General features: G+C 44.0%; 1 long non-coding RNA gene across 2 annotated transcripts; it reads right to left on the bottom strand.

The window, feature by feature from the left end:
* Positions 1-224: 224 nt before the first annotated feature.
* Positions 225-19,897, bottom strand: LOC113480076. Of its 2 annotated transcripts, none has more exons than XR_003398422.1 (4): positions 18,850-19,897; positions 17,324-17,507; positions 2,435-5,558; positions 225-1,754 (listed from the first exon to the last, which is right to left on the bottom strand). It is a non-coding gene; the product is annotated as an uncharacterized LOC113480076 (long non-coding RNA). The 2 variants fall into 2 exon arrangements; XR_003398423.1 differs by having other exon boundaries at positions 19,491-19,897.
* Between the last annotated feature and the right edge of the window lie 263 nt (positions 19,898-20,160).

Here is a 20,160-nt window from a genome sequence, read left to right as displayed (position 1 = left end):
GTTAGTGCTATAGGGAAGCTTATTCTTGCTCTCAAAAGTAGTTTTGTATTATTTTCCATTATTTTAAACTCCTTTGGCCATGATTTGGAAACAGCAGCTGCGATCATTCCTGAAGCTGAACATTTCAGTCACCTACCTCTCTGTGCTCAAGCCAAATGATGCCCTAAATTGACCACTGGGTCTTTAACTAGACTGTCTTGGTTTAAACCCAGTTGGCAGCCAAATACCATGCAGCCACTCGCTCACCCTCCCCCTGACAAGGGGATAGGGAAAAAAATTGCAGGGCTAAAGGGAGACTCATAGGTTAAGATAAAAACAGTTTAATAATTGTAATAAAATAAAACAATAACGATAATAGAAAGTACAAACACGTAATGCACAATGTGATTGCTCACCACCTGCCAACTGACACCCAGCCCATTCCTGGCTAGAAATCCTGAAAAACCAAGATCCTCCAGTCACAATCCCAGAAGCGAGAGAGAACCCCCTCCTTCCTGGCCAACCCTCCTTTATACACTGAGCATGATGTTACATGATATGGAGTATTTCAGTGGCTGATGTGGGTCCGGTGCTCTGGCCGTGCTCCCTCCCAGCTTCTTGTACACGGGCAGGACATGGGGAGTTGGAGAGTCCTTGATCTCTTAGCAACAACTGAAAACATCAGTGTATTATCAGCATTCTTCTCATATCAAATCCCAGACTGAATCCAAAAGACAGCACTGTTCTAGCTACTAAGAGGAAAAATTAATTCTATCCCAGCCAAAACCAGGACACAGATGCATGTGCTTTTAGTACTGGTCAAAAACACTTGCAAAAGGGAGTAGAAAAAAGGTGAGTAAAAGCAGCACTTCTTCAGCTGTCCATCTGGTGGTTCCTCCCAGTTGCTTTGGTCCTGTCCCTCCTTGTACTGATGCAGCAGTACGTCCCCAGCCGTGAAGAGACCCTCTCCGTGTGCAGGCTGGTCCCAGCATGGGAGCAAGGTGAGAAACATGACCCCTGCTCAATCCACGCTGCAATGTGCCAGGGTTTGGGAGTCTGTGTGACATGAATTTGGGGTCTTCCAGTGTGGGGCAAGTCATGCACATCTGTCTGTTTATGTGCAGCACAGAGCCCAGCCTTTTGCCATAGATCCTTGGCAAGTCACTGCTGCTGGGTTTTGATCTGGGAGAAGGAGCTGGTGCCATTCCCCATACAGATGTGGATGTGTTTTTCCAGGTCTGTAATGCCTGCAGGAAATGATGCCACTGAGTCTGGTTTCTCCTGAAAGGCATTAAGTACATTCTAGTGCCAAGCTTCTGTGCTCTCAGGGATTTATTGAAAGGAAGATGGATAACATGGGGGAAAAAATTTTTGATTCATCTTAAAAATAGAAATTTAATTTTATTACTAGATTAATGCTTTGGAAGTTTTCTTTCTGTCTTCTTGATAGCATGCTGTACTGCATTTCTGCCATGCCCTTTCTAATTGAGAAATAATTAGATTGCTAAACTGAATAGTTCAAAGATTATTCTTGACTGCACTTTGATTTGCTCTGACACAGAGAATACATTTCAGGCCTGTCTCAGGCATTACTAGCGTCAGTAATCTTGTTACACTGGTCCAGTGTTGCACCGACAGGTACCAGGGTTGGCCTCTTCTCTCCAGTGCTTGCATGGCCCAGAAAAAATGCTCCAGCTCTGATACAGATCTGGGTGGGAAAGTAGTTGTTCCCTGAAGCATAGATACAGCGGGTTTCCAAAGGCTAAAGAGAATTGCTAAGTAAATCAGCAAGGATTAAAAAGGAGTAGAAAACAGAAGCAGAAGAATAAAATTAGAAGATATTAACCAGTTAGTTGTACTAAACAACAGAGTGTTAGCGATTACTGTTTGCAGGGCAAAGGTTGTATGCTCCTTGAAGAGGGATTCAAGAAACTTCAGAAATAAATTGAAATTACTCTTTCAACTTCAGAAGCAGATGCATTTGAGAGTGTATTTTTCAAAATATAAAGCAATGAATTCCACTTTGTGATAAAACTAAGTCTTTAAAGGACACAGCTAAATCTGAAAAGAATAGTGACATTCAAGATAAACTTTAAAAGATTTTAGAAATGCAGAACATGATGAGATTATGAAATTAACTGAATAAAAAAAACACCATTCCATAAAATATTAGACTCGGGGAGGCACCTCTGTGTGCAACTTGCATTCCAGCAGTAAGAAATAATAGATGTAAGCTAAAGCACTAAAATGTAGAGTTTTGAGGTAGTTCAGCACCCAACGGCCCTGTGGTGCAGCAGGATGCTCTCCTGCCATGCTGCAGTCCCTGCTTGCGCCCTGCATCTGGCAGGCTGCATGCAAGCAAGGAAACAGTGAGCCGAGACACTAATTTTCTACTGTGTTTTTCTGATAATGTCAGATTTATTTTTTTTTTAAACTTACTCATTTATTTACAAACCTGGTCTTGGGGCCTGAATTAATCTGTCAGTGTTCATCTTCAACAGCAAGAACATTTAGACAATTAGTCCACTGCCGAGGGAAATCGAGGGATCGTTGTCATCGGCTCTAATGACAATCCTATATTAAGGATGCTTTAGGAATAGGAAATCAATGAGACAGTGGTTTGAAATGACCCAAGGACTTTCCAACCCAGTGATTTAATAACACGGTGAATAAAAAAATAAATCTTAGTAAATACTAGTGGCCTAGAACAGAATCTGCCCAAAGGAATTTTCTGATATTACTTTTATTTGCTTGTCATAATACATTTCAGCTACATTTCCCCCTTTCTGTTCCATATATTACATTAAAGATGAAAAAAAGTTTCATATTCAGTTTGAGTTTTTCATGAGCCTTTTTCCCTGCTCGTTAACTAGAAGGGCATTAAAATATTTAATTAACTGACAGAACAATATAAGCCAAGTTTGAAAGTGGTTCTCCTAACTAGATGTGTGCCTGGAGAAGCAACAAGGAGAAGATCCCTTACTTTGAGATGCGTTTAAATTTTTCTTTCTTCTTTTGTTCAGAGATGAACCTTTTTGATCTCACTCTTTTGTAAAGTAATTCTTCGTCAGATTAAATATGAAGATCCCTATCAGAAAGCACTTGGCTTTGACAAGCCTGACAGAGTCCTGTGTAGCCTGCAACATGGTAATGGCTGGCACTGAAATGAAAAGGACTTGGATAATGAATAAAGAATATTTTAGTAGCATGACTCATAAGTAATACAAAGGCAGCTTTGGCAACGTCTGTACTAATTACAGACTAGTTGCTATGTTGCAACATTCATGGGTATTAAGTGTGTGGGATGCTGAAATGTGTGGGCATCCTGCTGAGCTTGATCTCAGTTCCTCGCAACTAAAATGCTGTCTGTCCCAGCTGGGAAGTGGGCAATGTATGTAGGTGCCTAAATATGGACTGAGGGTGACTAAATATGAGTAACTTTTTTTTTTTTTTTTTTTTCTGTTGGCCCTCCTGGTCACAAACCTTTTGAGCTGTCAGAAATTATGGAGACAACTACGTGCTGCACAATTTTACAGCCAACTGTCCTGTTGCAGCACTGGTGCTCTGGGTCTGCTCCTCACTGCCCAGCACTGCCACAGTACAGCATTTCCAGGCCATCTCGGTGGGATTGAAGAGCAGGAGCAGCACTGTGTCCAAGCTATGTTAGCTCTGTGCACGCTGATGTTGTTTGTTTTACCTCCAGGATTTCAAGGCATGAAGTAGTGTGTCCTGCTGTGCTTTGAAAAGCAGAGCTGGGTTCAAAAGGCTGGGAGTAAATCTTGGATGGACAGCTTGGAGCTGCTTGACGGGAATGTCTGCAATGGGACAGCACTGCTGGGCGAGTGTCTCTCTAAGGGACCAGCTTCCTACTCTGGTTAGAGAGGGATGGGATTCGGCAGTAAGAGGTCAATGTGACTCAAACCTGAGATTTAATGAAGTCAGGTCCAGATGTGGAATTTGCTCCATTTCAGCAGTTAATGAATTGGAAAATTATCCAAGCTCAATTTTCTGTTTCATTCAAGGTTCTTTTGCTTCCTAAGTTTGGGTGATTATTTCCCTGAGCAGCATTTGCCTTTGCCCACTCCTTGTCTTTCTGTCCTTCAGACTTAGAGGATTTCTTTCTCCTTTTTCTGAAAGGGGGAGACCCTCTGGCAATTTTCTATTTGCTTTAGGGATGTGAAGCATGGTGCATGACTACACAAAACAGTGCTCAAAAGCTGCTCTGTCTTGACAACACCATGGGACCATCTTACAGGTGAAGATTTCTGTAATTAGGGGGTGTGTAGTGAGGAAGGCAGTCCCTGTGCTGGGAAACCTATGGACAGAAAATACGTCCATGGGTATTAACTATTCATGGCTACCATCTGCTGATGTTTTAAAAATCATCTGAAGCATGCCAGCAAGCTGAAGGCTCACAGACTGCAGCAGGAAAGGAGAATGAAAGATATGAGTAAGATTTTGGGAAAGACGGGTGGGTTTGGTTTTGGATTAATGTCTCCAGTAATGGAGAACTGAAGGAGGACAGAAAACTCCTCTTGCACTGTGACCACCTTCTCTAATCATGTTAATGTGGCTGTAATGAAAATAACATTTAGCCTGTCATTATTCCCCATGTGATGCTCCCCTACATTCCTTGCTTTGTTGCCAACACTCCGGTGAACAAAACCAGGGATATTTTTCAAACATCTTAGTTGGAATAGAGAGAACAAGCTGCCAGCAGACTGCGCTAATGCATTTGCCTTGGCACCAGCTCTCATTTGCTGTGTGGTGCAGGGTGCCAACAAAGGCTGAGCTGGAGCAGATCCAGGGGTCTGCAGCGCCCAGCTTTGCTGGTGCTCGGGGACTGGTCGGCAATGGGGAGAGGCCCCAAAAGGCTCAGCACACCTCACTTAGTCTATCCCAAAGCTCTTCATCACTTGGTGGCTCTTTATGCCAGCAAAGCAGCACAAAGGATTTGCAGATTGTGCTGCGAATAAATCATGCTGAAGCAGAGGAGGTTGCCTGTTCTAATGTCTGATCACCATTTGGGTAAAGGAGTCTCCTTGTTTGGCAGGTTCACCATATCACTGCTTGCACTGAGCATACTGTTTTGTAAACTCCACTGCTGAGCACCAGCATCTTGTTAGATCCTCTGCAGGTTCAAACTGGCCCACACTTCCCTTACTATTTCCTCTTAAAAGGGAGATAAGCTGAGACCAATCACCAGAATATTTTCCAGCTATTTCTGCAAGCATATTTCAACAAAATATAACCACAAAAGCCCCATAACTATTGTTTTTATATTTTGAAGAACGTAATTTCTCATAAACATTGAAATGAATATTTGCAGCTACAGCAATGATGCCAGTATTATTTAGCCCCAGAACACACATACAAAGTATACTGGAGAATGTCTGCTTTGTCTAACATCTTAATCAGGAGCTGAATATAACTAAAGCCCAACTTCATGTGAGTGAATATTCATGAGTTTGCACAACTGAAATGTTTATATCGTTACTAATCTTAGGAATACTTACAGTGTTTCTTTTCTTCCAAAGGCGTAATGAGAGGTTTCTCAGGAGAGTCTCCAGATGTAAAAACTGTGAACAATAGACAGGATTTTATTTAGAAGATGTTCTGAACAGACAGTAATCTTACAGCCGGAGCCCATGGTAACAGCACACAAGGATGTCCCCAGTCTCAACGTGGCTGTTACCTGTATGGCTCCTGTCTGCATCCCAGCATAGCCCAAGGGCAGTAGCTGGGTGACTGCCTACTGCTGAGGCTGCTGTGGTGTTGTTCTGACACTGCTAGAGGTGATGAAAGCTCTCTAAATGTTGCAAAGGGCTGGTGTAATTTCTGTAATGGGCAAAGCTACTCACAGTGGTGTTTCCAAGGGGTTATAAGCAGGGAGAGATTTTCAAATGGAAGGAGCACTCTCCAAGCAAGAATCATTGCAACAAATGAACCAAGGAAGCATGGGGAGATAGAAAGGAGCTCTTCCCTCCATCACAAATGGGTCTGTTTCCATTCACCCCAGTTTCCATTCACAGGGAGTGAAAAGCAAGCCAGGAGGAAGGAGTGAGGCTCCCACCTGACTTTGCTCTATGGTAAGAAAATGGAGGGGGAGGACACACATGCTTACAGTATTTTGCCTAAATGTTGGTATTTCCTTGTAGTGTCCAAATTACGCAAGGACTTTGGAAAGCTGTCAGAACCCTCTCCCTTTCATGGACATGCATCCTGGTGAAGGTGAGCCGTACACTCAGCCCAGTGCCAGGGTGACGCTGGAGGACAGAGGACAAGGACAAAGCAGATGTGACATGCGGAGGGGAGCTGGAAGGCATTCAGCATCCTTCTTGCTGCTCTTAGCAACACCCTGGGGCAATCCCATTTCCATGCAGCTCTGGCAGAGTCCCCATGGCAAAGGGGGGAGCAGAGTCACAGCTCAGGGGACACTGCAGTGCCACGGGAGGGTTCAGGTAAGGCAAGTGGAGGGAGGGAGGATGTGGCAGGACACAGTCTCCTCTGAGTCTGAGAGCTCCATTGCCTCAAGCTTGTTTTTATTTTGCAGACTGAATTATTTCCAATACCTCAGAGTGTGCAGAAGCAGAGATTACTTTTGCATGGGCAACGCTCTGTTAAAAAGCCGCATGGCAAAGGCAGGTGCTATTAATAACCCAGTGCCCCCGTCCCTTCTATATCATGTGTATCTTCCAGTAGCTTGGCAGCACAAGCCCCACAGGCACTGGTGACAGATTAGTGTGTTTTTGACAGCCTGATCATAGGCCAGGAATATGTCTAAGAGGTCACAATGAGAAGAACACACAAACATAGCTGTGCAGAATTTGCTTTATATATATATATATATATATATATATATATATATATATAGTTTGAGAAGGTTTAACACTGGTGTAATGCATGACCCTGCAGGCAGTGAGGTGTCATTTCCATTAACGAACAAATAACCTGGTGTCCCCATTCAAGAGTGTCTTGAAATGTCATTCACTACTAACTCTGTCACGCAAGGTCAGTGCATTCGTGGAGGAATGAGCTCTGCTGTCATTTATTTGGCTAATGTAGATAGCTGTGCCAGCATACCAGCAGCAGATCTGCCCTCCCGGGAAAGACAAACTCCTGAGCAGACCCTGCAACCGAGGGGAGCTCTCTGAGAGGCTCAGCCACTGCTCACACTCGTCCTCTGGCATGGTGAATCTCTCACCAGAGGCTGAGCCAAACAGGTGCCCTTCACATTTGATGACACCACCACCACTTAACTCCTGCCCCATCAAACATTCCTGTCCTTAAAAAGGAAAGGCTGTAGCAGGGCTCCAATATCTGTAGTCACTTTTCAGGTAAAGTTTTAAATGCTTATTGGTGAGAATTGTACAACTCACGCCACAAAGCAGCCTTGCAGGTATGAAGTTTTTACAAATAAACCAGTGCTGTATCTGTTCATTGCCAGCACTCATTGCATGTCAGGGTGCTGTGCGTTGAATGACAGCTGCCCATCATGCACTATAGTGTGCTTGTGCTTGATCCTGAACAAGAGATGAGAGCAGACATTACTTTAAATATTCACGAGGAAATGTCAGCACAGATGAGGCAGTACAGGGGGAAGGATGGCGGTGGGCTCGGCATAAACCACTTATGGCCATGAGGCATGAACAGCTATTCCGGTCACATCATTCTCAGCAATATTAGTTTAATAACGTGATGCAAATCTTCTTGTGATGGTAACCTGTAAATAAAACAAGCACTTCTTATTGGAAATATATTGGCTTAGGAAACCTGGCTGGCAGTTTGCAATTTTAAGAATTGTTGTGGGACTTGCATTAAGTAACCCTGTGGGGAGAGCCCTCCCCATTGCAAGCCCTGATAAAGCTTGTTTTCAGAAAGTAACTACCTTCACTGCTGGTGAGGGGAAGAGCCCAGATATCTCATAATTTCAGAACTACCTGAAATACTGTAGCACCCAGAAGCACCAAGCAGCCTGGAATAGGTGATACTTATCCAGCCAAAGGTGAATTTTGTATTCCTTGCATGTACAGTGCAGCTCTACTGGAGATGGCATTCAAGGACTTTAAAGTGACAGGTGTATTAGGTTAAAACAACAAATCTCTCGAAAGATGGTTTCTGAGGCCTTTGGTTTCTCTGTAACTTCATGTCTGTCTTTGCTTTCTGCAGCCGCCTTTAATTCTGAACTGCTGGCTCAGCTTTGCTTTACAATCAGCTTTGGCATGGATGTGATACAGCTGCATTACAGACTATCGAATTTACTTATTCAGGGTTAGTTACTCAGACTCCCTGCAGGTAACCTCCCACGGCTCCACCTCAGTGTGCTGCTTCCCAGGGGCTGCGTGGGGCTGGTTCTTTACACATGAAGATAGTTTAATGTACATAATTTATTTTTGCTGTTTTGCTGGGGTAATGTCAGATACTTGCACAGTCTCCTTGTCTGAATCACTGCTCACTTATGTGGTATATATTTTGTCTTTTCTTGTCTGCAGGCTTTGATATAATAGTTTCTCTTACCACAATCATTGAATATGACTTCACATATGAGACTTTTTCCATTTCCATATTTTTTTTCAATGTACTAACAAAGCGTCCTTTCCAGTTTATCTCCTCTTCTATACTCTTTCAGGTCTTGTATTGACTTTGTGAGGTGCTAACAGGCTTGTATTTTCAAGCTTTCCTTACACTTCTTGGAAAAAACTAATTTTTGCCTTCTTCTATTTTAGATGCTGCATTTGGACACAAACTTTCTATGTAGCATATACTGCTGTAGACCTGGCCTGGCTTCTCATGCTGCCCTTCTCCCATCATTTATAGAAAACTTCTTAGTAACTCAAGGATAGAGAAGTAAAAAGCTGTCTGGTCTTAGATGAGAGTACAGCTGAGTTGTGTGTGCTACAGTTAGCTGAATAATGCTGTTTGCTGTTTCCTCTGCGGGAGGTCATGGCTGGATAACCAACCAGGCAACTATCAGAAGCAGAGTACTGCTGATGTAGGCTGGTGGTTGTACATCCTGGGTAACAGAGAATACCAAAATTATCTGGGGAAATCAATGATGAAAGAGCAAAGGAGTCACATCAGTGTTTTACACGATGTTAGAGAAAGCAGGTTGGCTTGTGGGATGAGTGAGAAACACTGGAACTGAGGCCAAAATCTGAGTCTGGGGATGCAGGAGCAGGAGTTTGATTGTTCTCTATTAAAAGCTGCCATTCAAAAGCCAGTTCTGCCTGTGACATTTGCTGTCATGGAAAATCTAAACTGCCAGGTGTCATCTTAAACTTCCTATTGCAATATCATTAAGGAAAAAAAATCTTGAACACACTAAGCTTATGTCTCAACTAGTGAGACATCTGAAAAAGGCACACGTAGTTAAGAACAATGTTTTGAATTTCTGTAATACCCAGGATAATTTTATCAGAGAGGGATTTATGTGGTGATGCATTACATTAGCCAAGTGCCGTGCAAGACATATGGAAATTAGTGATGGATTAGATTTCAGAAAGCTTATAAAAAGAGTCTTGCAAGACCTTTAACCTTAAAATCGTTCATAGCTGAGCAATCCATTAAAATAAGTACTGAAGTAAACCTTGGCCGGTATAGTAGTAAGAAATATGTTAGTGATTAATGGGTTTGGTTACTTTCTTAAAAGTTTAATATGTAGCTGTACAGAAAATATCTCTGATAATGGCAGCCACAAGACCTCACTGTGTTTTAAGAAAAGTTGGATGTAGAGCTGTGAAAGTTGCATATTTTTTTTTTGCTAAGAGCACATAAATTTTTGCTAAGAGCTGGATGCACTGCCAAGGCCCTTTGCAGCCTCCCCGGTGTCTGTGCTACAGCCCAACACAGACATGGTTGCTACCAGCAGCCTGAAATACCTTCTGCGAGGGAGACCACGCCACCAGCGTTTTGGGGGGGTTGCTTCATATAGTTGCAGCTCATGCATAAAACTTGTGTGAAGGCACTTTGGCTTTCCTTGGCGATGCATGGTGCTGGCCAAGTCCCCAGGCAGTGGTGTCGCGTGTGGCACACCCAGGGATCCCCAGGTCTTGCAGTGGCAGTGGTGGTGTTTCGCACTCATGCGTGTCCCTGGCTGGGTCAGGGCTTGGTTTTATCCATACAGTGGTTTCCTCAGTGTCAGAGCAGATTATTCTGCCAAGGCAGTGATCTGACAGTCTTGTCTACACTGTTTTACAGAGCCTGGCTGCCTAATGTCACCCAGCATAATTTTCAGGGCTGGAAATAGAAGCTTAATGGTGGAAGTGCAAATCAGATTTTCCTATCGGACACTCATAGCACCAGCAGCGTGTGGGGCTTGCTGACTCCGCAGGGAACAGGATCACTGTGAAAAGATTCATCACCAGTGACGAGTGCTGGAATATATATGTCTGCACAGAAAAACATTGCTAGCGGTCTGCTGGTGAGAAGCTTAATGCTGCAGAAAAGGAATTTCTCTTGTAATGCAAAGAAAATTCACTTCCACTGTGAACTTGCCTTATTCTTGGTGGCTCCTTTTGCTACCGTTGCTAAATGGTAGGTATGAAGCAAGGCAGGCTGGCAGCATGCACACTGGGGAACTGCAGGTCGTGGGCAGGACTGTGGCCAGGCCAGTGTGGGCATCCCCAGCGTGGGCATCCCCAGCGTCCCTGGGCATCCCTTGCCTCCATCACACTCTGAGGGGCTCCTGCAGGCAGCTACAGTGTGACAACAGATCTGAGAGTGTCGGTGGCCTCCCCAAAAGGGAGAACAAGGATGAGGTGGTGGCTTTTCCCATTCAGGTCACAGCATCCAGCTGAGCTGTACCCATACCAGGTACATCTGTGTCCCCCTTTGCAGCTGGGCACAAAGCAGGGGTGTGCTGCACCAGGCCCTGTGTCTGCACAGCTCCTGCAGATCCCAAGTCACCTGTGTGCTACCAGCCTGCCAGGCATCGCAAACATGCGAGAGCTAGAGTTCATCCTTGGTTAGATGAGCTAGAAAACCATCCCTTTACAGTTTTGCTGGTAGAACAATCCTCCATTTAACAAGCTATAACAATGATTTCTGTTCTGATATGGGCCTTCAATTTGACGTACACTTGTACACTTAATGTGTGCTTTCTGCTCTTTTTAAAATAATTCTCCAACTCATTCACCCACTTCTGACACATTACCTTAATTTAAATAGGGATGCACTGCTTATTCCCGTCACTGCTTGTTCAGCACAATACATTGTTTGATGGTATTATCTTCCATCACTAATCACAAGAGCTATTTGTTTTGTCATTGCAAGAATTGCATTAGCTCTGCTGACCAACAAAGGCCATTACCCTTGACTGCAGCAGCTGCTGGAACAAATGAGGAGACCATCAGTGTGCATCACACAGCAACTTTGAGAGCTTGCTTTGCCTCCCACCTTTCTCTTCCAGATGTCAGGTGTTAGTGAAATGTGCCAGGGTTTCAGAGTAGTAATCACATCAATTTGAGCAGAGAACAAGCTGTCATAATTCACTGTACTAATGAAAATTATGATGACACCACAACAGAAATCCTTGCCAACCTAATCATCTCACACCACCATAGCACAAAGTTATTGAAAGACTAATGCTCTTAGTAGCATATACAAGCTTGGGAACAATTTCTGAAGGTGATTAAACACCAGAGTAAAGTGGAGTTGTATGGAGAATTTAGTTGTTGTTTGGTGAGCATGCGTTTCTCTAGGCACCAGCATTATTCCTACTGTATTAGCAGAAACAAGTTCAATAAAGTATAATGGACAAAAAGGTGGGGAAAAATAATTTTTGGCTATAGAAGTGCTGGGGATTCAGCGTTGCTGCCATGCCACATTTCACTAGGAAAGTTGTAAATGGGGATGCATGATCAGTTTGCTACCACTGAAGTTCCTCACTATGGGTCATCAAGTTAAATTATTAAGGGAAAGAATAGGTTAGAGAAACCTTATGAGGAAGGAAACATGATTCAGATTTTCTGTGGTGTGTTAGCTCAATACCTGTGCAGAGGGAGGAGGAAAGAAGATGTGGGTCCCCTCCATCCCCAACATACAGTCATCACCATGTGCAGTAAATACATGTATTTACTTCATCATCTTTTGGGGGCATTGTGTGGAGGAAAGAGTCCACAAAGGTTTATCAGGGGAAAAAAAGAGCATGAATTCAAATTAGTTTTAAGGAGCTCTAAGAACTAGTTTGTGTGATTTGATCTACTTCGAACTCTGTCCCCATTGGTGACTCATAAAACAGAATGTCAAACTATAGTAAATTCAAGGAACAGATACAGCATTAAAAGACTGAAGGAAAGCCAAAATGGATGTGAAAGTGGGCAGTCAAAAGGAAAAAGAACAAACAGAGAGGCTGGTGGGAGGATGGAGGGGGAACAAAGGGAATCTGAGGCAAGGAGGTGAACTGGGAACGTGACAATATGAAGAATTCCACAGAAATCTTCTCATATTTCATTATTTATTCTCTACTACCTTGTTTGGAAGTATTGTTTCTCAAAAGAAATGTGAAAAAGTGTTTGAAGGAGGAATGGGAGCCTCAGGTAAGTAAAGGGATTAATCACATCAGTTCCTCCTTGGCTTGTAGACGAGGTCAGGGGAATAGTACTTGGAATGTGTGGTAATTCACAACTTGAGCTTGCCCATCAATTAAATGTCTGATTCCTGTGTTTCTGTGACATACAGAAATACAATATTTCATATCAAATTCAAGGCACTGGTGATACTTGTTCCAGATGAGAGGTGGTGTGTGGACTTGCAGAGGACCTGCAACAGCCCAGTACCAGCAGCCCTGCAAGTGCCTGGTTGGGTTTGTGCAAGTTCTTGGCTTGGTGCTTCCTTGGGATGAACTTGCATGGACTGGGGAAGGGGAGCCCAGAAGCCACAGCCATAATAACCTCAAAGGAGCACATGATGACTGAAGACTGAAAAGAAAAAACATGGAAATCCACAAAATTCAGGTTGGGCTGCTGCTAAGGAAAGTCTCTATATCTTAGCAGCTTTCAGCATCCAGCACTTGTTTGACTTGGCAGACCAACATTCTCATCTCATGTATACTCAGAGCTGCTCACAGACAGCCTACGTGTGTGTGCTGAGAAGATTTCTAGTCTGTTTTCTGAAAGAAATGAGGTGTTTGCAAATCAGCCTAGATTTTTCTCCCCATGCCTGTCCCTGACCATCCTCTAATGAAGTGTGACAGCATGGATTTCCATCAGCCAAATTTCACTGGACTACAGGACTACTTGGCTATACTGCAAGGAAAACCTGCAAGCCCTGAAGGCACAGCTAGCTTGGTTAGGAGAATAACTCTGCAGATAGCTCAACTCTCTCAGCTCTGCAGATATTTCTGCAGATCCCACACACAAAGATGCTCCAACTGTCACTCTCCAGCCACCTATCTTTGTTGTTGATCCCTATATCTGGGCAACTGGTGTGTCATCAGCAGTGTAAGAGGGATTTCTGTGTTACCTAAAGTAATGAGAATGGTTGCTACTGGTTTTAAACATAAGCCAGATCCATGCAGAGCCAGCACAGGTGTCTCCACCCTGCATCACCCAGTACACCCATGTCCAGGGTGATGACAATGGCTCTTCTCAGAGTCATTCTCAGTCCAAGATATCTCACCAAGTGGGAGAAATAGCATACAAAGGCAGCTTCAGTGGCTTCAGACTTGCTTAGCTGTGTGCCCTTCGAGCAGTTGGTAGATACTGCAGGACTGACTGCATGCATATGATAAGCTAAGCGCTTGTATTTATAAGGCATGAGGGCTCATTTTATTGCACAATATACTGAAGTGTTTACTGTCTATTTCTCCCTATTGATCTAGAATCACTGTGGGTTTTTTCTTGGGATTTTAAGTCTCTCATTCAGTCAAGGCAAAAAAAAATATATCTTTTCTGTGCAAAAAGACATTAAATTGCCAGTAAGGTTGCTCATGCTAGAGTCTCCAAGAAATGCCTGTGTGTGCTCCGAGTCAGCACTCACAAGGCTGGTAAAGAAGCAATGACAGCATGTAGCTGTGCTGCACTTTCTGTGGGTGATGGTGAACTCCAGCTTCTCACCTGAATTGTCACCTGTCTGATCTGAGACCCATGAGCTATAGGGAAAACTTACCAACCTGTACAGAAATTTTTGGAAGAAGAGTTAGTTAAGTATCTGTCCATGCGTGGTCTGAATTGCTGAACTCTTACGTGCTGGGAATCTCCCCTCCAGGAAAATTACAGGATTTAACCAAAAAGGTGAAAGATGTGTTTTGATTTTAAAGAGGACAAGAGGGAAATGCAAATAGGAGGACTCTTTCAGAAAAGCATCGGATATATGATGGTGCTCTTCAAGCCCTGTCTTGCATCTTAAATGTAGCTTGCAAAGTTGACAAAATCCACAGACAGCCACACTGGGAGTGCTGAATCATTACATTTTACACAGTCCTTCACACTATGAAATCTGGATGGTTCCCAAGAGTGAGCAATCTGAAAATAAAAATGTGTCTGATCAATAAAATGAAATGGCTTGAAGAAATCTGAGTTTAGTGCTCTTCAAGTCCTAACTGCCTTTGCAAATATCAGAGGTGACCTTGCCCTTCACAGCTTAGTTATTATAGCAGTGTACAGGGTTATTGCAAGATAACAACAGCGCAGTGATGATCCTGGTGCTCCTGACAGTCCAAAAGACACCTACCACAGGACAAGTCAGCAGTGAGAAGGGCTGGCAAGGGCGGCAAAATGTCCCAGTAGCACCTGATATGCTGAGGTTTTCATGCCCTGCTTGGGTTAGGAGGCCATAACATTGAGTGATTCCTCATCAGACACTGGCTAATAACTATTTGTCACCCTACGGGCCAGCTGCTTATTTTTTTTCAGTGACATGAGATCTAGACATACAAATTGCTAACATGGGTGAGCTAATAAAAAGGCAAGTATAAGTATTCAAACAGCATGGGCTATTTAAATAGAGAAGTTAAACAAAATCCATCCCAACTGGCTTTTAACTCTCAGCCCATGATCTAAAAATCAATTGATTTTATGTCCAGAATGCTAAAAGCACCAGAGGAAATGCTCCTGTCTTCTCAGCAGCATCTGTGGACAGAATAAACTTCAAGGGTTTACAGTGGTTAGGGAACAGAGAGATCCCAGCAGAGGACAGGCATCTGCTTCTACAGGTGCTCGTCCCCTCTAGTATAGAGACTTTCAGAGGAAATGTGGAGTGAAAGGAATTGTGAGCCCTCACAGAGGGAACTGGAAACACATCAGGCTTTAATACACTACTTGTGCTCAGAAAGAATCTGGTCTGAGTGGGATTTCCAGCAATGCCCAGAAGTATCTCCAAAGATGTTTTGAACCAATCTGCCACAAGATGAGCACTTCATGTTGGTGGAGCAAACAATGACAATTCAGGAGAGAACAGTTTTGCTGTTTGCACTCCCCACTGCTGCAGGAAAAGCAGTCGGGATGTTGAGTGCCGATGATCCATCCCAGGGCTGCAGGCAGCCTCATAACCTGGGGGACCTGAATAATCATTGGTTTTTCTATCCGTATGAACTCTGTGTTTGAGGTACTGCTCTGACTAGCCACAGCAGGTGTTGCTTTGCAGCGAGGGTGGGTGTGATGGGGTATCTGCCAACATCCATCCCAACACAGCCACTGGACCCTGACATGGACCAATCCTGGGGTTTCTAGAGCTGGAAGCAGAAACCAAGAGCTAGATGGACCCCTACAATTGTTGAATGTAGGGGCACCTAGTACAACTTCCTAAAAGACATGCAAAGATTGGAGATTTCATTGCCACAGGCAGGTCTCCCCAGAGTCACTGCAAAGCTTCACTGACCTTGGGTCACATCTTACTCCCAGGGCTGTGAAACCAGAGCCTTCAATCAAGCAGGGCTCCACAACTTCTGCAGGAAGGTGATTGGTGACAGCCTCATGGCTTTTATTCAATTTGACAACACAGTGGCCACAGCTATGAGATTTGCTAAGCCATGGGAGCATGGGGTTGTCAGCAAAGTGTTGGAGATCTCTATTTGAAGTCTTCCCTCTCCCCCCAATATAATTCACATTTCTATATCTCTAAGAATAAATCCATACACCTCCAAGGGTGAAAATGGTAACTAGTGACAAACAGTGGTGGCTGGGGTGATATGCTCCTGCATAATCTTATGATGGCATGAGTGTCATTTTCTTGTAATGTACTTATTACTTTACCAGGATAAACATTAGAGAATACATCACATTTCTTTATGTTTTTCACTTCCTATTAAACTCCTGGCTGCTTCAGTGAGCCCTCTGTACACAGCTTGACTGCGGACTGGTGATCTGTAACTTTCTGCAGTATGATATTATCATTTCTCAAGTCCTGTTCAACTCCAGCTGTAACTTTTCATGGGCAAAGACGGATGCCATGAGCAAAACCCAGGCATAGGCAAAATTTATCTCAATTTATCCTGGACAGAAAAAGTAACTGAGGGTACCTCGCTGAAAGCAAAATATACTGCTTGAATGAATTTACAATAAGTAATAAAATACAGCAGGGAGACACCATTTACTGTAGGGGAAGAAGGTAATATATGATGTTGGCAATTCACTTTAAAACAATGCTATTAAGCAAGTATGAAGGTGATTATCACCTTTTTTAGGCATTAAAGTTCTATTTATAAGCCAGTTGGTGTATGACATCTACCAATATAAAAGACCGACTTTTAATTTCTTCCAGAAAAAGCTATACATGTTTTATGCCACTTCCAGGACTGGCAGCTCTTGCAGCAATAGAGGAGGACAAAGGCAGGCCTGTGGCTGTCGTGAAGGCAAAGTCCACTATCCTCAGGACCAGGTTATAAATGCTGAAAAGCCAAATGTCTTACCTAATCTATGGAGGAACTGCTGAGGCCAGACCAGGAATTAAACAGTTCTTCTGGCATTGGTCCCCAGCCCGACGCACAGACTCATCTTCATCCCAGCATTGCAGAAACTGAACAAGAAACACCAGCACAGACATCGCAAGCCAGTGCTGGCTAGCCAGCAGCATCATATTACAGCACCAGATTATTCTATCGTAGATTCAGAAGGGAATAATTTTACATAATGAGGCATCTGTAGATGTTTCATAGACATGGGCTCTTTGCAACTTTGGGCTGGTTTTGTAGGAGCCACTTGGGTTGACTTTTGGCTCCTCAACCCAAAATCCAGATCCCTCTCCGCTCTGTTTGCCCTGACTATCCCCAGTCCTGGAGATCCCCTGTGCTCCATATTTCTGCCACAGATTTCTGGCTTCTCTTTTTAAATATGTGCACTGGGAATTACCCAGAATATTCTTGCACAACACCAGTAACACTTCCTTGTCACTACAGCTAACACGTTACCCGCCGCAGCCAGATAAGACAGCTCTGAACCCCTGTGATTTTGCCAGCTCTTCTGATACCCAGTACTGTCTGTGGAGTTGCAGCTCCCGGAGGCAGGTGATTACAGGAGGATCTCAGTGTCTTCTTTGCTTCCCTGAAAGGCTCAGAATAAAGCCTGAATATGTGCACTCTGAAGACTTAAATCCTAGAATGAAACTAAACCTCATGATTTGTAAGTCAATATCATGATTTCAGGGCATTTGGGCTTGGCAAGCAGTCTCAGAGCAGAATCCCCCCCCTTCCCCCCCAAACAGGGAGATTTTCCAACAGAGGCTTGACCCTTCTGTCTCTGCACAAGCAAATGCTGATGCGTTTCAGTGACCTGGTGACTGCGGGATTACATTTTGCACTAACTGCCCTCTAAAGCAATGATCCCTTAGTGCAGGAAGGTTCAAGGCTGGCTGTGCTGGCACTGCAGGAAGAGCCTGTGGTCTCTGTCAGAAGGGATGCTCAGTGCAGTGCCAGAAAAGTAATTGGAAAGAAACCAGCAACTTCAATCCCTGTGGATCCTTCAGGTTGTTCTGGCTCCATGGTTTAACCTCCAGAAATATGCCTTGAGGAATGAAATCCCCTAAAGCATAGATGAGCTGGAGAGAGCGCTCATCCCACTTGCTGTTTATCATCCTATTGCTCCAATCCATATGCATGCATTTTAAATAGCTCTCTCAAACAATAGCCAGGCTAACTAGAGTTCATTTTGAATGGGGTTTTCCAAGCCACAGCTGAATCACAGCAGTGCAGCTAGCACATGAAAGGGACACACAGCACAAGTCTCCTGCTCCACCTTACCTTTAGCTCTTGTGATACTTGACATTAGAGAGGGCTGAGCAGCATGGCCTCTCTGACACAGTTCCATGCTCTGCTACAGTGTAGATCCACCCTAGCAACATCAAAATCAGCAATGTCACAAACAAAGGAACAAACAAACCCAGACTGTATCTCCAGGACATCGGTGGCCAGCGGGGATGCACTGTCCCTGCTCCGCAGGACATCCTGGCCTGTGGGCTGCACCTTGCCCAGTGCAGCTGCAGTGGGAGAAGATCGGCTGCGGAAGGCCTCAGGAGTGGGAAAGGAGAGCTTTATTCAAAGATCCCCTGAATCCCTTGATGAAATGACAACAGGCTCAACGATTCCTGCGTTTAAACCAGTAGCTCTTTTTCTGAACAAGTTGGACTCTGGCTGTACAGGGCAGAGAGGACCCTTAGTCCCCTCGCAAGGCGGTCCTGTTGATCACAGTTTCTTTAAATACATCATAAATATTGCTTTTACAGTTAAACTCCCCCCATCAAAGCAGAAGCATCCTTATTAGATTATTTAGAAAAACCCATAACTACCAGGGTTTAATTTATTAACAAGATATGCAATTTAAACACTCTCCTTGGAGATAATGAAATTGTGCTCACTCTGAGACTGAGAAAGAGAACATGAACACCGTGGAAACTGTCACTGACAAAAGCCATAATACTGCAGAGAGATAGTTTGCTCACCTGTTGAAAACACCCAGCACATTCTCTCTCTCTTAATGTGGAAACAGGACAAATATTACTCAGGCTGCATGTGGTGCTGGCAGGGAACAAAAGTCCAGTTTGTGTGTGTTGTAACGGCAGTTTCCTTCGGTTGCTGCACCAGCTGCACACACATCTGCAGCACTGACATCCCAAAGTGCCCCAAGAGATGCAGGATACATTTGCTGAAAACTCCATACCATGTTGAAGATAACTGCTCTCTCCAGGCACTTACCAGAAGTACGTTCACTTCTCCAGAGGCCTATTAGAAAAATGGTGAAAAAAGAAAGAAAGAGAACAGTTGCTTCTGCCTTTCCTTCCTGTATAAGGCTGTTCACTAGCAAAGATGCACACTGAGGTGCTGGGCCTTTTCTGTATAGCCCCAGGAACAGCAAGCACCCCATCTCTGCTCCCCATAAAGTGTTTCTTTTCCAACAAGTGAGAAACCTCAGGGGCTGCCTGAGGGATGGGGCCAGACTGCAGGAAATCCCTCTGTTCGGTGCCTGGGAACCCAGCTGAGCTTTGGACAGAGACTAATGCCAGCTGCCGTCAGCAGTGACCCTTTCCTGTCAGAAAAGTTGCTGCTAGTGGAGTAAGCACAGGGATGAATAAGGTATATTTACCTTTAGGGGCCCAACAGCAAGATGTCAAAGGATGCTGTGAGACAGACAGAGGTTTCAGAGGATGCTGGAGCGCCCCAACACTGACGCCAGGGCAGCCTCTCCTCGCAGGGCACAGTGGGATGTGCTGCCCCATAACACACCCCAACATTTAGAAAAGGCAGCATGAGACATGAGGAAAGTCTTATTTTCTGGTGACATAGATACTTCTGCCTCCTAGCTCAGGAACAGAAATGCTGCCCTGTAATTATTCCTGATCCAGAGCACTAGACAGTGGATACATGCAAACCAGGCTTCATGCCATTAGATACTTTAATGAGGAGGTCAGTGTATTTTGCATTGAGGGATTTGGGATTTGTACATTAACTGGAGTGGCATGTGTTAGAAGGACATGTGAATTAATGACACTATTTATAACTCATCTCATTATCAGACACAGCTTGATGCCTCAGACATCCACTAATTCTATTAACCAGTTTCTAATCCTGGAAATACAACTGCTTCGCTTCAGCTGTGATCTGTTAGAAGAATGCTGCTGTTGTTATTGTTTGTTTTTTAATGTAAAAAGCTCTTTTCAAAGAAAGGCTCCATGATTGCATGATGTAACTCCCCTGAGTCCAAGTCTCAGATACAAAAATATTCATGTTGAGTGTGATAAATGAACAATGAACAA

The sequence above is a fragment of the Athene cunicularia genome (assembly GCF_003259725.1).
Source record: "Athene cunicularia isolate RWA chromosome 4 unlocalized genomic scaffold, athCun1 chr4_part3, whole genome shotgun sequence".
Taxonomy (NCBI): Eukaryota; Metazoa; Chordata; class Aves; order Strigiformes; family Strigidae; genus Athene; species Athene cunicularia.
Note: the sequence above shows the minus strand (reverse complement) of the source record. Positions and strands in the feature narration are given on the sequence as shown.